At 39.9% G+C, this 19,648-nt stretch overlaps 2 protein-coding genes across 11 annotated transcripts in view; both read right to left on the bottom strand.

The window, feature by feature from the left end:
- ITGB6 (integrin subunit beta 6) overlaps positions 1-7,719 on the bottom strand; it is a 71,014-nt gene extending 63,295 nt beyond the window's left edge. Inside the window, exons 1-2 of one of the 7 annotated variants that reach the window (XM_083408129.1) lie at positions 7,702-7,719; positions 2,533-2,671 (exon numbers count right to left, since the gene is read on the bottom strand). The gene's annotated coding sequence lies outside the window, so the exon portion shown is untranslated. Of the gene's footprint in view, positions 1-2,532; positions 2,672-2,778; positions 3,025-4,031; positions 4,428-4,684; positions 4,874-5,446; positions 5,686-7,701 lie in introns of those variants that run through there. The other 6 variants (XM_083408131.1, XM_083408127.1, XM_083408130.1 and 3 more) reach the window with 6 other exon arrangements.
- A 7,971-nt stretch (positions 7,720-15,690) lies between these two features.
- RBMS1 (RNA binding motif single stranded interacting protein 1) overlaps positions 15,691-19,648 on the bottom strand; it is a 116,277-nt gene continuing 112,319 nt past the window's right edge. For all 4 annotated transcript variants that reach the window (XM_083411169.1, XM_083411168.1, XM_083411166.1 and 1 more), the window contains exon 14: positions 15,691-18,350. The gene's annotated coding sequence lies outside the window, so the exon portion shown is untranslated. The remainder of the gene's footprint in view (positions 18,351-19,648) is intronic.

Genomic DNA, 19,648 nt, shown 5'->3' with positions numbered 1-19,648 from the left:
GGTCAATGGTCAGGGGTGGTGGGAGTTGGAGTCCATCAACATATGGAGGGCCAAAGTTTCCCCTTCATGATTGTATAGCTTTGTATCGTCTTCCAAGCATATCGTGTAAGTTTAAGGATTTCTGACATACGTTGTAATTTGGGTGGGGGGAAATAACAGGTAATTCTTTTCAAAATGGGAAAACCTAAATTATATACAAACATTTCCCTTTTCTACTTAGAGGCTTATATGGGGCAATTTGAAACAGAGAGAGAAAAGCCAGAACCAAAATATTCAACTCCCCAGGTGGAAGTCAGAAAACTAGGCAGTTCTTTTCATATTGCCTAGTAAATGCTATCAAAGTTGGCTGGATTACATAGGTGTCATTCAAAATACAGGCCAAAATATTTTAGTCCAGCTGTTGTCAGATGCTGAATCTGACCAGTGTCATGGATCCTATAGGCCTCAAATAAATCCATATCACAAGCTGAAAGTTCACATACTAAGTAGATTATTCTTATTTGGTTATTTAGATTTATATCACACACTGTATAAAAAGATCAGGGTAGGGAGACCAGTTCCTTATCATATATTATCAAAACCACCTTAGTGAGATAATTTACGTAGTGTTATGTGTGTGTGTGTGTGAATGAAGTGCTACTTCAATGTGTGTGGAAGCAGCAGCAGAGGTAACATTTTGTGGAGGCAAAGAATATTTTCAGGTAGCACATCTGTGTATAGAACTTGTGTTTCTCGAGTGTGGATTTCTTTCTGGAGTCTGTGGACCATCTTAGACAACATCTCCCTAGACTCAAAGCACTTTATCATGAGAAAATGTGTAACATGCTATGTAGATAACCACATGTGGCGAGTGGACATGTGTATGCATAAAAAAGGAAATGTGATCTCGTTACACATTATGATCTACATGTTAAAATCGTAAGCATTTTAACCTAAGGTTACCAGATTTTTTTCAATGAAGCCGGGACACTTTTCAACTTCGTACTAAGTAGGTGGATTTTGTCAGGGGACTGATTTGTAAATCCAGGGACTGTCTCCGGGAAACGGGGACGTCTGATAACCTTATCTTAATCATGCATGAAGGCTTCCTTGCTGCCTGCATTTGTGCTGCACACTTAAATTTATTTCCAGGGACAGAGCAAGCCAGAACCAGCAACTTAGCAAGCAAGGCTAGGGAGACATCCCTGCTCTCACATTGATTTAATGTGTGACTGCTGCTTCTGAAGGGTGTGTGTGTGTGTGTGTGTGTGTGTGGTGCAGGTACATATGTCTGGAGTTTATTGGTATGGTTAGATTGTGTCAGTGATGCAGAAGATGAACTAGGTTGGTTGAGGAAACTTCCCAACCTCATTTCCTGGGAACGGTGATTTTAAACAAGACCATATTCTAAGAAGAGTACTGCTTGAGCTCTTTGCTATGTAAGGCTAACTAAAATGTTTACTAAAGGTTTGTCAGGCACCATAATTTTCAACTTGTTTATTGGATCCGAATATGTCAGTGTAAGCATTTTGTTTTGATTAATTGTAAGTTAGTGCTGAGTGCTGCAAAGGTGCAGGTTAAACGGAAAAGGAAAATATTGAGTGGGACTGAATCTGTTGACAATTTGAGCGTTGTTTTAAGATACTTTTCAAACAATAAATTATTGGTTTGAATGTAGTTGGTTTGAATGTAGCTTTATAATGGTGAAATCTAGAGTAAGTTAGGTACACTGAAATCTGAGAATGAAGTGTTTTAACTATGTGCATAATTTGCACTGAATTTTATAGGACTTACGTGCATTTAAGATGTTTTAGGATTGTACCCAAATTTCCCCTGACATTTCATTAATCAAAACAAAATAATTTGATTACATCAATCTTGGAGAAACAAATCAAATTGTTTGTCAGAGTCAAAGTTTTGTTTTTTTGATAACGGAAAAACAAAAAAATATTGAGGGACATTAATGGCTAACACCTTTTTATGGTATAAGCTTTTTTTTTTTTTTTTTGGACTAGAGTATGCTTCACCAGGTACACAGAATCTGATGAAGCAGATTCTAGCTCACAAAATGTATGCCATAATAAATTTGTTAGTCTTTAAGGTGCCACAAAACAGAATGGAATTATAGACTCAAGACACCACCACTTTGGTATTTTAAACTTTCAAACACCGTACTCTCTGATTTAAAAAGCATACCACTATCCAAGACCAGGAGCAGCTGAAGAACACCATTCACAGAAGCCAAATGCAGTTCTACATATACCAGACTGTAACATTCTTGGGAAACTGGCATTAAAAAGCACACATGAAGAAAACTGTATTAACAGTGACTTTTGTTTCACCAAAATATATGAGCCAAGCTCCCTTTCATTTCAGTTATGCCAAGAATGTGCTCTGGACTAAAATAAACCAAAAAAGGGATTATTTATAAATACATTGATGGATTCAGCCCCAGTGACCCCGGGGGGGGGGGGAGGGGGATCAACAGGACAAGAATGGATCTAGGCATCTGTACTGTGAGTTTATTAGCCATGCATTTATCAAAGGACTTACCTTTCAAGGTGGGCAGGTCTTTCATTTTGGAAAGTGCCGAATTACATTAGCTGGGTCCATTATCAATCGTTTTCAGCAGACATATCATTTATCCTTGGCCTAGGAATGAACAGGTTCCCAGCATTCTCATATCAGCATTCTAGAAGTAAAGAGAACGGCCCCATTTAATTTTCTTCCTGCCGGCTAGAAGAAAAATGTTTTATAAAGCACATTAAATGAAAAATAAAAATAAATAAAGGAGACTACCACAAAGAGCAGGGAGTAGGGAACGACAGAATGCCTGGTTGATTTACAAGTGCTTGTGTGAGAAAAGGTTAAAATTAGATTGACGAGCAAATGTGTTCGCAGACTGCTGGCTGACAAATGGCAGAGCTATGCCAATGTATTACTTATGCAAGAGATGTAGCGGAAGTATGCAGGAGGATCATATCGGTGCATTAGTCAAATGCATACAAACCCACTGTAAACATAGAATGTTTGGGCGGGCACAACAGACGTCTATTGGAGATGTATTCTGTTGGGTTTTATTTAACAGCAATGAGTAACTAGATGAGTTGAACTGGACAGAAAGATTACTCATGTTTTGTGGACAAGTGAAGAAGGATGGCTTTGTTATCCTATCAATGGCAAAATTCTCCTTGGATGAATTTCCCAGCAGCTTGCAGATAAACCACTTCCACTGAACCGCTGATTAATTGTCCTTAGAGAATCCCAGGTTAAAGGGACACAGAACACATATAGACTCATCAGGGTCTGGCATATTCCATGTGTTTGTGCTTTCAGCGTGTGCACACACACACACACACACACACACATACACACATACACACACACACACACACACACACACACACACACTACAACAACACAAGAACAAACACAGAATATTCTGTGTGCTATTTTACTAAATAGAATCTGTAGGTCTATTTGCAGTTCAATCTGTTTGCATGATCAAGGCTACCTTCTACCACTATTTCACACCAGGAAAGTGTCCAGAATATAGAAATGGCACAATCTTTGCCCTGAAGGAGTAAGAATGTAAGAGCCCACTTCTTAGTTATGTGCCAAAGAAAATCAGAAGAGCCTTGCTTGTTCAGGCTGAAGGCCCATCTAGTCCACCATCATTTTCTCATGGTGGCTAACCAGTTGCCTATGGGAAGCCCATTAACTGGACATGAACACAATAGCGAAACAGCACTCCTACCGTTTCTCTTCAGCAACTAGTATTTAGAGGCATACTGCTTCTGACAGTAGAAATATAGTAAGGTCATTGATAGCCTTATCTTCTATGAATTTTTAAAGTCACCCAAGGTGGTGGCCATCACTACAGCTTGCAGGAACAAATTCCATAGTTTAAAAATGTGCTGCTTAATGCATAGGTTATGGTGTGCTTATGAAGCAGAAGGGCTGATCAAACAACCATGTTAATCATCTCCTTGAAGAGAAGGAGAGTTGGACACCCCCCCCCAAAGAACATTAAACTGCCTTAGTTACTCAACCACTGCAGAATCAATGCCATTATTCCTGGTAATGTCCTGAACACCAAGCAATTCTCCTGTCCCACATTCTGCACTCTGCCGGTATAAATGGCTGACATTATCCTTCTACGTAGGTGAAAGTACTATTGCTTTCCATGACACTGTGCTGTGGCACCATTCACAAACACTCTTGACACAGCAGATATAAATCGAGGAGCTGGCTTATGCAATAAGACCCATTGATTTACAGTGCTTCGTTTTTGAAGTGTTGTGACTCACAACTGCCAAACTAAGTCATATTTCAACAATGAATGTATAATACTTCTCTCTCTCTCTCTCTCTCTCTCTCTCACACACACACACACACACACACACCAGCCACCATGCCTCCTCTTGATCAGGAGTGTGATGTTGTGATGTGTTGGGTTTAATCTTTCCTCAGGTGCCACAATCCTGCCAAAAAGTAAAGAGCCTGAAGCTGCTAGTCCCACTGGGGAAGAAAAGGACAATGAATTCTCCTTTGTTCAATGCATTAAAATATAGCTGTCCTGGAATGCAAAATCCAAGCCAGAAGATATGAATTATTATATTTTTTGGCTAGGGCTGATGGCAGTGGCAGCCCAAAACATCTGGATAGGAAAGGTTGGCATAAGCACCAGTGACCAGATAATCACCAGATACATCACCTATCCCCTTTTTGGGGAGGATGCTGGAGGGCGATGTGGTGGGGCAGCTGCAAGCATTCTTACACAGATGATGTTGGAATTAAACTTTAGCTCCCAATTTCAGAGCTATATGGAAGAGAGCCTGGGTCGTTTGACCCTTGAATTATTTCCCTTTCCCGTCCTGTAAGAACTATGCAAGACACTCTCTTTTAAAGTTTAAATAACATATAACTTTTGCTTAGTGTACATGCACTTACAGATTAAAATATATACAATGCAGATAGGTGTTACTTATGTTGCTAATACATCTTACATAAACTGTATCTAAAAGAAATATGGATTAACTCTGAGGCGGACAGCAGCATAACATAGGGCTGCAATATTTTAAGAAGTGAAAATCCAGATACAAAAGTTGTTGAGCTTTTAATCTTTTTTAAAAATAAGTTTTTAAACTATTCCCCCCCCCCCACACACTTCAAAAATGGGCTGCCATACGCCCAGGTTTTCCCAGATGTCTTTAGCCAGTTTTTGAAAATTCCTCTTGGACGCCATTTTTGGCGGATGAATCCTGGCTATGTCTGGGAAATTCTGAACGTATGGGAGCCCTAGCATAACAGAACATACTGGCTGCTCTAACTGTTAATAACTGCCATAACTGTACCAACTGAAATAACTGCCTCAGTTGTATGACATCACAGAGTTCTATAGCCCTCGTGAGCATCAACTTAGCACTTTGGATACTTTCATACCACAGATTATATAGATCCATACCAATTAGGGTGCAGTCCTGGCCATGGGGCTGAGTTGGTCTTGGTTACCTTGATGGATGACCTTTGCAGAGAGCAGGACAAGTGGAACATGGCCTTCCTCCTGATTCTTGATCTCTCCTGCTTTTGTTCCCACTGACCATGGCCTTTTCCTGGACCTGTTCTGGGCAATAGGAATTGTGTTCCAGTAGTTCCAGTTCTACCTCTGGGACCGAATTCAGAGAGCAGCATTAGGAGAGTGCTTTTGGCCTCACTGGCAGCTACGTTACGGTGTGCCACGAGGCACTATCTTTAGCGCTATTTACTATCTACATGAAGCTGTTGGAGGCAGTCATTACGAATGCTGGGGCAAGGTGCCATCAGTATGCTGAATCAGAGGCTGCGGATAAAAAATTGTCTGAGAACTTGGTCCGTTGGTCTGCACTCACCTTGAAGGAGAAAGTTTGCAGTTGGGTGCACCTCTGGGTCCACCTTTCATCACTGGTGGCCCAGATAGCCTCAGTAGCTAGCAGTGCATTTAGCAGCGTTAATTTATATGACAGCTGGACTGGGAAAGACGGGCCACGGTAGCCAATGCAATGGTTAATTCAAGACTGCATTCCTGCAGGGCACTCCACGTGGGGCTTCCCTTGTGCTTGATTCAGAAGCTGCAGTTGGTGCAGCATGATTGCAGATAGGTGTGTGACCTTATATAACACCTGTTCTTAGACCTGATTGCTTATTTGCTACCGGACCAAGTTAAAGGTGTTACGATTAGCATATGAAACCTTTAACAACTTAGGACCAGTTTACCTGCAAGATCACCTTACCTCACATGTGCTCTTTCAACCACTTCAGTCGGTGGAATTTGCACTCTTACAGGTGGTATATAATACTCAATCCACATTTATAAGAAGTCAATCTTGTAGTATGGCGACACACACTTTGGAACTCCCTACCTATTGACACCAGGCAGTTGCCTTCACTGCACTCTTTTCTGTGCCTGCTAAAACATTTTTGTTTAGACAAGCCTACCCAGATATGTAGAAAGTTTACATGTCCTTTAATCTGTGTTTGGCTTATCACTAATGTTTTAAATAGCTGTTTTTAACTACCCATAACTGTTCCAGCTGATGATTTTATTGTTTCACTCTATTTGTAACTTGGAGGGTGGTTGTTGGGTTTTTTAAATACAATCAAGAAGTAAACAAATGTTATTAAATGAATATGTAACTACAATTCTAAAATCATTTAACATTTGTATGCGGCCCCATAGGAGAAAGTTATCTGAGAATCATATAATAAATATTAAAAAATATTGATGATGTCTCCTACCTTCCCTACTTTTTTCTCTCACACACCAATATAGTGGTTATTGCCTATTAAACTGGCCATCATGTTTGGAAACTAAACAACTCACAATGGTGTAAACATCCTAAAAGGTATTTCCTCTAAGGAGTCCTAGGCATAAAGTTGATCAAGCCTTGGGATGAGTCTAGGGACATGGCCAACTCGCCTGGGACATTGAGAGAGGCATCCATGAAATTGGTAGAGAATTTGGGGCTTAAGGAGGCGGCAGAGGGTGATATCCCTTGTGTAAAACTCAAAAGAAGAGGCCACACTTTCAAGAGAAGGGCCCCCTCTCTGGAATCTACAGAAATGGTGGTTTATTAGGTGCTTACTGCAGCTACTGCCAAACATTGCCCCAAGTTCAAATTGTGGGTTTTTTCTTATTCCAAGAAGTAACCCTGACTTGTAAGGCTTTGTCTGTCTTCCCCATAGTGGGGCAGTCAAAATCCCTCACTTCACAGTGCAGAGCAGAGGTGAGAAAGGAACAGGAATAAAAAAGGCGGGAAAGTGTGAGGAAAGCTGAGGGCGTTGTTTTTTTAAAAAACACAGTAAGAGAAAACAGATAAACAGCTACTGGAGACTACAAATACAGTGGTACCTCAGGTTACATATGCTTCAGGTTACATATGCTTCAGGTTACACACTCTGCTAACCCAGAAATAGTGCTTCAGGATAAGAAAAGAAATTGTGCTCCGGCGGCGCGGCAGCAGCAGGAGGCCCCATTAGCGAAAGTGGTGCTTCAGGTTAAGAACAGTTTCAGGTTAAGAACGGACCTCCGGAACGAATTAAGTACTTAACCCAAGGTACCACTGTAAGGACAAAAGACTTGAAATAAAAAAGGAGAAAAACAACAACTGGTAGGGCAGTGCTATTTTTCTAGAAAAAGAAGTGCCGGATCGCACCACGAATGACAATGACAATGTCGCCTACCTGAAGGGTTCTGGCAAGTTCCGGCTGAAAAGAAGCCCTGAGGTAGGGTATAAGGGAGCAGATTGAAGGAGAGAGAATCCAAATGGGATGTTGCTCTGAGATGAGACAGGAAACGGGCTGAGCCTCAACAGGAAGAGAACAGAAAAGTCTTCTGGAGAAGTTTGTGGCTTAACTTTACCTGTACTTGTTTTAATGGTGCAATATGCTTTATTTTGCCTTATCTTGTCTTGTCTTGTTTTCGTAATGGCTTTGGCTACACAAATAAGTAATATTCGAATGTAAGCATATAAGTTTGTGGTGTTTTCCTGCCTCCAAGGTGCAGAGCAGGCAACACAACACACTTGAAGCCCTCCTTCATCCACCGGTGAGTGAGTGTGTAGTGCAAGAAAAGACCATTGCTGCCAACGTGCCCTTTGTGCAACTGTTTTGTCTGTCCAACTCTCACAGTTGTGAAACGTAGTAGATGTGCATTATGGTGCATCAGCAGCATGTTCTATGGTTGCAAATTTTATGAAATTTATTCTCATAGGTAATTCCCAATCATGACTATTGCATTGTTACGCAAGGTTTTAACTATTTATATAATGGAACAATATGTTGTTTAATGTTCTTAAAAAATATGAGGCCGATGAAACCCCAAAACATGACTCTTGTTAGTTTATGCACTTCACATTATTGAGTCCAGTGGATACAGTGTTACCGAGAAAGGAAAGTTCTCAGTGGTTTTGTGTTACAAAACATCTAAATAGTGTCATGCTTAAAACCATCCCACATTTTATTTTTGTTGCTTTCTTCGGACGCAGCTGACTCTCCTTTTTTTTTTTAAATTGATGGAAAATTAATGCATTGAAATGCTGGGAAATTATTTACAATTTCATCTGGAATTATATATTGCATTTCATAGGAATTATATACTGCATTTCATAGGAATTATATATTGATCAGTTTCAAGAATCATATAACTAATATACCGTGCAGATCTTGATGGGTGCAAGGGATTGTACAAGACAAGAGGACAGTTCCAAAAGTATGCCTTTTAATGAAGGTTTGGATTTGTTTGCAGGCCAATACTAAGGGTCATATTAGGCAGTACTGTATGTTAAATGATAAATGATGAAGCACTGTGGGAGAGTATCATAACTAAGGTCAGAATAATAACCCCCAAAGCTAAATTGGTAAGTGTACCTCAGCATAAATACCATAATATGAAAATCCAGTTTTGCTGGCTCACAATGAAGGTTCGTGTTTTTAAACTTTGTAGGTTGGGGTTGTTGTCTTTTGGGAAGGGCCTGGCAGTGCCATCATTGCAGGAGGCTAGGAGATGGGTAACTCACCAGGGGTCCTTCTCAGCTATCTCTCCCAAATTTCAGCTGATCCTAACTTTGGTTTGTTTTTTGTGTGTGTGCCAGCTAAAGACTCTTCTCTGCACGGGTGTCCTCTCCAATTCTCTGCATGTGCATTCAGAAGTAAGCCCTGCTGAGTTCAATAGGAATTACTCCCAGGGATATGTGTATAGAGTTGCAGTCAAAAATGTTAATTCATGCGTGGCCATTATTGCATCTCTCAGCATTGTGTTACATATGCATACACAATACCATTTTTGTCAGTCCATCCATGTAATCAATGTTTAAGAACAGATAAATCACCCAAGCTCCAGGAAAAATGTTAATTTCCACTCCACTTTTAGCATTTCCTTGAAAGGAATTGATACTTTGGTGACATATGGAGTTGACATATTTTGGTGGTGGCGGGGGTGGGAGCGTGGGATATTTGTAACTTTTGGGCATCAGTTAATTCAGCTCTCCAACCTATTTGCATTTGACAGCCCAGCATTAAATGGTAAGAAAAGAATGTGAAAGCTTATTTATCATAACCACTAGAGGGCCATTTTTGGCTTTTATTTTTATCAGTCTGAGAAGTGTGGGATTTAAGTTACACAAGGACAAAAAAACCTTGCCAACTTGCCTGGTTTTAATTTTACACTCACAATGCACTAGAGCTGAAATGATTTGGGGAGCAGGGGCTGCTCACATTATCCAAATTTGCATTTCCTTACTACAGTTCTAATTCCTCTTCCTCAATTAATTAATCACCCTTTATATATGTGTCAAAGCAATTTACAAGCATAATACAAAACCAGCTAAGTTTTAGATACAGTAAAAAAAAGTCTGATGTTTTAAAATGTTTTAAAAAACCATTCAAAGAGAACATCTAATTAGAAGTGACCCTCTCCTCCATATTCAGAGTTATAAAAGAAATAGAATTATTAACTTTGAGAAGTTGATAATTATCACTATTGCCTGAAAATTCATCAAGAGCTTTCATCAGCTTTTTAAAAGATACCACTGAAAGCTAGACTTTCAAAATTCAGAACTGTTAAAGGTTGCTGAATTCCAAAATCAGTACAAAATATCTAGTATGATTGCTCCAAAAGTATCCTGAATCAGAGAACACAATAGGATCTGTTGCTTTTGTTTCCACTAAGAGAAAGCCTGGGATACTGATGAATATGATCTCCTTGAGTCAGTTCAGAATTGGCTTGATATTTACTAGCTTGTGAAGTATGGGCTGTAGCTCAGTGGTTAAAGCACATGCCAAAGGTCCTAAGTTGAGTCGCTAAGTCCAGGAAGTGTTGGGGAAGTATTCTGGAGAGGCTCTGCCAGTCAGTGTAGGCCAGGGGTCGACAAAGCTTTTGTGGCTTGGGCTGGTTCACGGTCCTGCAGACGCCGCGGTGGGCAGGAGTGAGCACGCGCACACGCATGCACAAACGCTATTTCTGGCACTCCTTCCAGTGCAGAGGAGGTGTGCACAGCTTCCCATTGGCTGCAGGAGCTTCCTGCAGCCATTGGAAAGCTGCGAGCGTCGCGGAAGGCAGCCCCCGCTCTGCTCCGCGCTGGTTTAGCACGGCGCATGGGAGCAGACCGAGCAGGCAAAGGCGGTCCCCAAGCAGGCGGTGGGGGTCCATGGGCTGGTTAAACGACCCCCACCGCCTGCTCGGGGACCGCCGTTGCCTGCTTGTGGCCCATGGGCCTTAGGTTGCTGACCTACTGTAGGCAATACTGAGTTAGATTGATTTGGTATACAGGTAGCTTCTATGTTTCTTCCCATGGCTTGCAACCAGGCTTTTACTGGTGGGGCCATCCCCTGAATGAGGTTTGACACCAATGGCTACGGACCATTATGGCTACGTTCTGCCTCCACTGTTAGTGGCAGCATGCCTCTGAATGCCAATTGCTGGGAATAGCAAGTGGGTAGAGTGCAATTTTGCTCAGGTGCTGCTTTGGGTCTTCCAGTAGGCATCTGGTTGGCCACTGTGAGAACAGGATGCTAGAATCAGTATTGGCCTGATTGAGCAGGCTCTTCTTAAATTCACTCTTGGTACATTCCTATCAGGAGAAAGGGAGGAGGCAATGTTCATGCATTCTCCCCTCTTACAACCCGTCCCTCCCAAATCTGCTCCGGAGGTTTGGGGAACCCTTCTGAGCAGCATGAGAGACAGTATGGGGAGAACTGGCAAAAAATGCCTCCCCTTTCTTCTGCCAGCAAGTTCCTCCACCAGATCTTAGTCCCATCCATGAATGGAAGAAACCCTGGTTAGGATCAGAGCCTATGTTCTTCTGAGCATCCCATCTATTTCTAAGAGTTCTCTCCTGGTTTGGTGCATGCAGATTGCTGGCGCTATGCATGTGTGCCTTATTACATTGTTCTCTGGGAGTTGTTGTTCCCAGCAACAGCCGGAGTTGAGAACTGCTTAGGAATTCACCAGTACCCCTTGCCAAAACAAATATCCTGAGAGCAATACAGTTTGTGTGTGTGTGTAAAGATCTGGAGTGGGGGCATAGCAACCATATACATTTCTTTAAAAGAAGTAATTGGAGGAGTTGCAATTTGGCTATTTGAGTGGATGGTTGATCACTGTGAAAGTAAGGGGCTAAACAGTTAAGAACTTCATAGCCAACTTGCTGTTGGCTTTGTAGTTTACATAGCATCACAGCAATCAGTGTGAGCTTCCTTGTGAGGAGGGAGCTAATATTCAGAGCAGCCTGGCCTTTAGCCTTAAATGCTATTGCTTGTGTGAGGAATCTTGCTTTATGAATTCTGAACCAGAAAACAACTTAAAATGATGCTTGATTCATATTATATCTGAACATTCTGGGTAGATACGGGTGCAATTCTGGAATTTTATATATTGCTCTGGATGTAGCCACAATGATAGCCATATGTACAAAGGGATGTCATGATAGCAGAAACATAAGACAAGCAAACTTTTAGAGATTTGCTGTATTTCCATTGTTTTATAAGATGATTTTTATTTTATAGATACCGGTATTATTCCTGGGTAGCAGTGGGGTATGTTGTTCCTTTATTGCATAGAAGTGTTGTAATGGTTTTCATATTGTGAATGCTATTGTGAGTCTAGTGAATTAAATAATTGATTTTAACAGCCTGTATATCATCATCTGGACATATGACCTTAACAGGTGTAAAATGCAATTCCTCCATACCGACATGAAAATCTTATAAATCAAAACATTGTGAAGAATTCAGGTAATCTCTTCACAGGTTCAGCGAGGGAAGGGCAAGGATTAACAGTTTTATTAATATCCTATTTGATGGTAGATTAATAGAGCATTTGTGTGCATTGACAATGTGCTGAAGCCCAAGATACAGAGGCTGTGTAGGAGAAAGAGAAGGGCCTTCTCAGTGGCAGCCCCCTGGTTGCAGAATGCCTTTCACAGGAAGCTTTTCCTGGCACATACTTCATACTTTTTATTTTCTTGGGCCTTTTAAAGATTCAAATCTTTAAACCAGCTTTATTGCTAACATCCTAACATCTCCATTTTGTGATGGTGCTTTTTGCCTTTAGGAGGATTTTATGGTCTGCTGTAATGTGATTTCTGCTTAAGTTTCTTGTGGTGTTAAGCTAGTTTTACAGGAACCATTATTTTGTTCTGCTTTGGTGCCCAGAGACCCTCAGTTATTTGGCATTCGAGATATAATGTAATGTAATAATCTAATTACTATTTTTATTGAAGCAGTCCACTTTGCAGTATATGATAAAATTTGATGACAATCCTGTGTTATTTATTATTTCAGGATCAAGTCAGAAAAAAATATGTCCTTTAAATTAGTTAAGCTATTTCAAAAATTGTTCTAAATATATGTCACCAAGGCAACCTTTCCCCTCCAATTAAGGATGGATGCCTCAAGCTTCTGAAGGCAGTGGAAGGTAACAATGTTCTGTATAAAAACTACACTTTAGTCTCCTCCCCGACAGATCTTGAAATATATATTCCAGACATATAAATGGACAAGTAACATATTGTTTGCATATTAACGAAATGAAGTTGCCCTCTAGTGGCTAATGAGAGTAAAGCCATTGAAATCCCATTCCCTTCTGGGAAAGATAATGGATTTGTTCCATGTCTGTTCCCCCTTCCCCCTCCCCAACCCTGGTCCCAAAATAGCTCAGAGGAAAATTCTGTGGCTGCTACTAAAATGAAGACACTTCTGGGATAAGCAGCCCTAAAGGCAAAGAGGACCTTTAGAGCAGAGCATTTGTACATTTGCCCTCAACTCCCCCATTTTTATGTTCAGGAATTCAGAGCAGCTTTCATAAAGGATCTTTCTCTTTGTGCATAACTAGTGCTGGTCATGTGACTGCCATCTGGAATCAATGAGGATCCCATTCACTGGCTGAAATACAGGCGGTGGTGTGTTCTTTTTGTCCTGAACTGTTTTCCCAGAGATAACTGGTGGATTATTTCATCAGCAAAATATTTTCAGGAAGGGAATTGACTGGAACTGATCAGAAGCTCCTTCCCCCACACCCTTTCAGACTGAAGCAATATCCTCCCACCAGCAAATCCCTATCTGCTAACGTTGCCCTTAAGAATGCAATGTGAATAATCAGTATTGGAGTCGAAGATTTCAACAAAGCACAAAGTGTGGGCCATATGAACACTTAACGGTGGGGAGAGCCACTGAGAATATACAAAATAAATTCCCTTCCCCTCTGATGGAAAACTCACACTTCACGTGGAAGCTGAGTTTTGTATTATATTAGATATACTGATGTTGTAAACAGAAGGGGACACAGGGGGCCACTGCATACAGTATGTGGGTGAGGATCCATTCTTGGCCAATGATCTCAGAAACGTGTCTGCTATACATTTACAGACAAACGCTTTCCAATAACATATTATGGGCATCTACTAGGATATGTACAATGGACAAGTATCTAACTCTAAGTCTCCAACATGGCACCTATGAGCACATTGACATTCTAAACATCTTCTTGGTGCCCACCAAGTCCTCCTACCCCTCCATTTTTTTTTATAAAAAAAGCATGGAGGGTTTTTTCCTCCTATTTTGTTTTTTTTTTTAGCTGGAAAGTCCCCCAAACATGTTTTATTTATCCTGGAGAGAAATAGACATTTTGCCTCTTGGTGAAAGAAGGGAACTGGGAAAAGGTTTGGGGCATTTCCAGTTTTTCTTCTTTGAAATGGGTGCCCACAAGAGTTTCCAAATGTGCCGCCCCTTTAGATACCCTAAAGTTAAGTATCCCTAATCTGTCTGTTGCAGAAAGTGTGAAAAAGTGTGTGATATACTCCTTTGGTCCATTCATCCAGGTGTTACCACCTTGTATCATTTCAAGGCACTCAGATCTTTTTTTCTTGGTGGCATTAAGAAGAGAAGAAGAGTTGAGTTTGGATTTGATATCCAGCTTTATCACCATCCTAAGGAGTCTCAAAGCAGCTCACAATCTCCTTTCACTTCCTTCCCCACAACAGACACCCTGTGAGGTGAGTGGGGCTGAGAGACTTCAGAGAAGTGTGACTAGTCCAAGGTCACCCAGCAGAAGCATGTGGAGGAGCGGAGACGTGAACCCGGTTCCCCAGATTACGAGTCTACTGCTCTTAACCACTACACCACACTGGCTCTTAAGACATTGTGGAATGTCTCAAATGACTCCTTTGGGAGAATCTTGATTTTCATGGAATGATAAGGTTTTAACTCACCCTGTGACTGATAGAATGAAAAATGGACAAGAAGCTGAGTTCCGCAGAAGCAGTATGTTATCTTTCCTGCCCTGAGCCACTGATGAATTTAAAAGGCTTAAAAAGTAAATAAAAGAATATACAGAGATCTAAATGCATCCAAAACCCATGCCCATGAATTTCTTACTCCCCATCACCCAATTCTCTTAGATCTCATTATAGGCCAAGCAGGGAGATAAAATCTTTTAATGGCAAGATGCTTCTGTGGAAAGGCTATCTACTGGCATGGAGCAACTGTCCTATCAAGCCAGTTCTTATAGGTGGCACAGGCAATTCGCCAGGGCTCACTTCAGGTCACTAGATAACTTCCCTCACACACTTTCCCAAAGCAAGCCTGACTGAATTTGTGCTCTGATCTGATCTGACAGCTAAGGGACTGCCACAGAGAGTGCCCTTTCTTGGGCCTTCCTATATACAAGGGATCACATGTCCTGGTGCAAGGAACAAGTTCTCTGAAGGTACCACCCAGAGTAGAGGCAGCCTAGCTGGCTTGCCAAGTGAGCTAAAATTGAAAGAACTCCTCCTACATATTTGGCCAACATCCTTTGATGTGCTTTTTACTATTGTAAGATAAAGAGGAAAGACTGCCACTATTTTAGATGAGGTTAGAATTATGTGAGAGGCTTATTGATGCCATATCTTCCAAAAAATTGCTGGGTCTGGAATGGAAGGACACTGAAGAGACAAATGCTCCTTGTTTCATTTATGGCAGCTGGTCGTTTATGTTAGTTGCATTTTACATTATGTAGCATTTCTTCCTTGAGAATAATATATTACAGTTTGAGAAAGTTACTATTCATTTAAATAAAGCCTACGTAAATTCACCTGAGATAGAAGTAATATTTTTTCTAAGCCCCCCACCCCCTTTTTTCAATTATAAAGTTCAGCTGCCTGTTTCCACCCACTGTTAAAAAACACACATAAAAAGTTTATATTTTGATCTTTTTTATTCAAAAGTTTTCAAAAGAAACAAAACAGAAAAAAACTAATGATCTAATCAAATTTACAGTTCAAAAATGTCTTTTGGCATTTAACAACAAGTCCTAGGAAACAAAATGACAGAGTATCTTGAACCGGACAAATAAGTTACCACTGGCAAGTTTGTGGCACTAGTAAAACAAAAATAAAAAATTAACTCTCTTGATCATATAGATATCTCTATGAAAATCTTTTTTTTTTCAATCTGTACAAAAGGTCTTTCTTCATAAATTATTTTTTTTATAATTTAATGGCTGTCTACTATGTGATGTTTAAGTAACTGATTATTTCTTTATGTACAGAGGTTACATTTTGCAAATCTTACCCAGATAATGAGTATGGCACTTAGTTCAGACTTTTCCAGCAGCATCTATTCCCTCCCTCTAACCCTAATGCTTAGCTAATTGAAATAAAACATCAAGTAGCAAATATCTGCCTGCCCCCACATCTTCTCCCCCACATCTGGAAATACACCAGCTATAGGGAATGAGTTGCAAGAAGTCTGAACTTTGACAAAGCAGTCAATTCCAGGGAGCATAGAACCAATAATACCACAACTTTTTAAACTTTTTTTTTAAAAAAACAAAAGAACAAAAACAAAAAGAAACAAACACATTTCTTATGACTATGTAATTTACTAGAATCTACACTTCTCAGAGCAGCATTGACTTTTGAAACTATGAAATGTCACTGACATCTGTACTTGAATACTCACATAAAATTTAAAAACTTTTAAAAAAAAATAAGTGAAAAGAAAGAATTGCTTAGGCCTAGCTCCTGAGCTAGGATGATTTGGTCTGTGGTAACAGGGAGGGCCAGCAACCTGTCCCATTACAAAAGGAAATAAGCCTTGAGGTAGATAACTGATCATACACAGCTGACCAGACAAGTACACAGTTTTGGAAGACAACTTAATTTACCGTTTGATTTAATACACATGCGATCATAATAAAATGAGCTTTAATAGCAGTGAGTTTTATAATCTAATATGTAAAAAGTACAAATAACAGTGTATTTGTTAAATCAGGAATTTCATAGTTTCAAAATTGTATTTTCTTCTTCTTCTTCTTTACACTTAACACTTGTAGTGATGATGTAAAGTGTGGCACTGCTTGGATCCAAGTCTTCCTTCATGCTTTTTGTTTGTTTGTTTGTGTCCATACATCAATTAAAAATTATAAAACCTAAATGCAAATGTACAAAAAAAGGCACATTCTTCTAACCGCAAACTGGTCCGGCAACAAAATTAAAAGAGTACAGAAGACATAACTGCTGAGACAAAATCAGAATTATTGGTTACTGGCTCTTTGTTCTTTGGTAAAGTTACCTTTAAAAAGTGCCAAGTCTTTATTTACCTAATATAGAGAGCTAGTACCCAATCTAGTATGTTTTCTACTTACATCTCAGCTTATGTTTTGAAAAAAGTCTTTTAGCTTTCGCCTTTGCTGTAAAAGCAAACGCTTCTATTTGCTATTTTCTCTGCACAGCATCATTCTAAAGCACTATTCATTACTAGAAAGGAAGGACAGAAACATTCTGTGGATTCCCCATCCCCAAAACTCCCCCACCCTAAAACTAGAACATCAATTATCTTCTGGAAAAAGGCAAAAAGATTTTTTTTTTTTACATTGCATCATACAGCAGAGTTCCTAACTAGCAGAGGAAAACTAATTGGCATAAGGCCTTACAAACAATTTATCCTATTAAAATTTCCCCAGTCAGAAAATGTGTTTCACACAAAACATTTCCCTACCCCCCAATCTTGCATTTCACAACCTTACATTATTATGTGAGGGGAAACAAAATCATTAAAAACACCTACTACACATTTTTTAAAAGCCAAATTTTTCAGCAATTTTAATCGACTACCTGTTAAAAGCCCTATCCTGCTGTTTTACAAGGCATAATAGACCAGCTCATTTGGTCAAAAGCATTCTACACCATTAGTTTGGACTACGTACTGAAACAGCTACAGCATTAAAAGAGTTAAGGCAAATTGGAATTGATAGAAAAAGGATAAGACACTTCACACTACCTTAAAAGAAAAAGAGAGAGAGAGAGAGAGAAAGCTATGAAAATAGACCCTACAACTGCAACACTGCACTATAGCGACACTCACACGGCAAGCACAGAACATCGGCATGGATGTTTTTACTAGTTTAAACTTCAAAAAACAAAAACAAAATCTTAATACGGTAAAACAAAAAAAACAAAAACAAACCAAGAGACTGATTCTGTCATGCACGTGAACATGTCTCCATTGCAATCTGTGCATGGACAGATTTCCCCCCCATTTATTTAATTATTTACCTTTATTTTATTTTTTTGCGTCGTTAATACTTGATAAAAAATTTCTTACTAAAATAAACCTGTTCAAGGGGGGAGGGGGAGGGAAACAGCTACTAGGATGAATTTAAGGATTTTTTTTTCTTTTTCTTTATGCACCTTATAGAACTTATAGCAAAAATAGTTTCAGTTGATTTCATTATAAATAACGTTTTCAAGAACCTGTGCAAAACTGTCAATAATTTCTAAAGCACAATTGATCAGTAAAATCCATGATTGTTTCAGCCTTTGCATCCTTCTCCAGGCGAGGTCAACAACACATTTCTGAAAGGGAGAGAAAAAAGAAAAAGTAGAATTCAGTTGTACTCTTCTGATTCATAGCATTTATAGCCTGTGTGACCTGACTCTGTGAGTCTAGAAATAGAAAAAAGTAGATAACTACATATTTCTTTGTGCCTGTGTATGTACAGGCAGATTTCTGCATGTGGTTACTTTGGCCAAAGGGTTTGTACTTCTGGTTCCTAGGACTGCATTAAGCATATAGAATGGAGAAGCTATACTGATCTGAGCATAGAGGAAGGAGACATCCTTTTCCACATCAATATCATCCACTTAATTTATTACCTCCACTTCACCCTAAGATTCCAGGGTGCATTACAACAATTTAAAACACATCACAAGCTTTTAAAAACAACTTACAATCACAAATGCAGGCTGGATCCTTCAAATAGGCCTCATGTGCAGGACAGAGGATGTTGTTGTGGGGCAGATTCATGACCAAGTTACAGTAAGATAAGGTTTTCAAAAAGGCTCAAGTTCCTCAGTGTCAACACTCAAATGTGTTGAAGATACATTGAATGTTGATGTTAGTTATCTCACAACTGCAATCTGAACTAAGTGACAGTGGGCATTAGGATCATGTTACACTGACACCACGCCAGTTGCAGTGGTTCCCATCCATTTCCAGGTCCAATTCAAAGAACTGATTTTGACCTTTAAAAGCCCTTTGTGACTTAGGATGAGGATACTTCAAGGGCCACTTGTTTCCATATGTGCGTGCCTGTAGCTACAGCTGAGATGCTCTGCAGGTTCTCTTGCCTTGTGAGGCAAGGTCAGCAGCCTTCTCTGTGGTGGTGCTCTCTGGCCTCCCTAGAGAGATCTGCCTGGCACCTACTTTGTTGTCCTCCTATTCACAGGCACAGACTTTCCTATAGGATTGTGCTTCTCTTTGCCACTAACTCATTAAAGTATTGCTGCCATCTTCAATTAGCAATGAAGTATCTCATGTATGAAGCAATGAATCCGCTCAGAGTGGCTGGGGCAATCCAGTCGGATGGGTAGGGTACAAGTAATAAAATTATTATTTGAATAACAAATGTATGATATTTAGGTGGTGCCTTTATCTAAAAGCTTATTTTAAAAATGATTTAATGATTCCAGGTAAAGCTGTTAAATCAAATATAGTAATATGGCACTATTTGGAACAGCTGCCACACATGTATATGGGGATGGGTCAATGGTCCAATGAAAATTATAGATCCAGTAGCTCAGTGCCCTAAACAATTTGCTGCAACAACCATAAACAGAGAACTTGGTAAATCGCTTTATCTGGAGTTGTTAAG

Source organism: Podarcis tiliguerta (assembly GCF_965153285.1).
Source record: "Podarcis tiliguerta genome assembly, chromosome: 1".
Lineage (NCBI taxonomy): Eukaryota > Metazoa > Chordata > Lepidosauria > Squamata > Lacertidae > Podarcis > Podarcis tiliguerta.
This window is presented reverse-complemented; position numbering and strand designations above follow the sequence as displayed.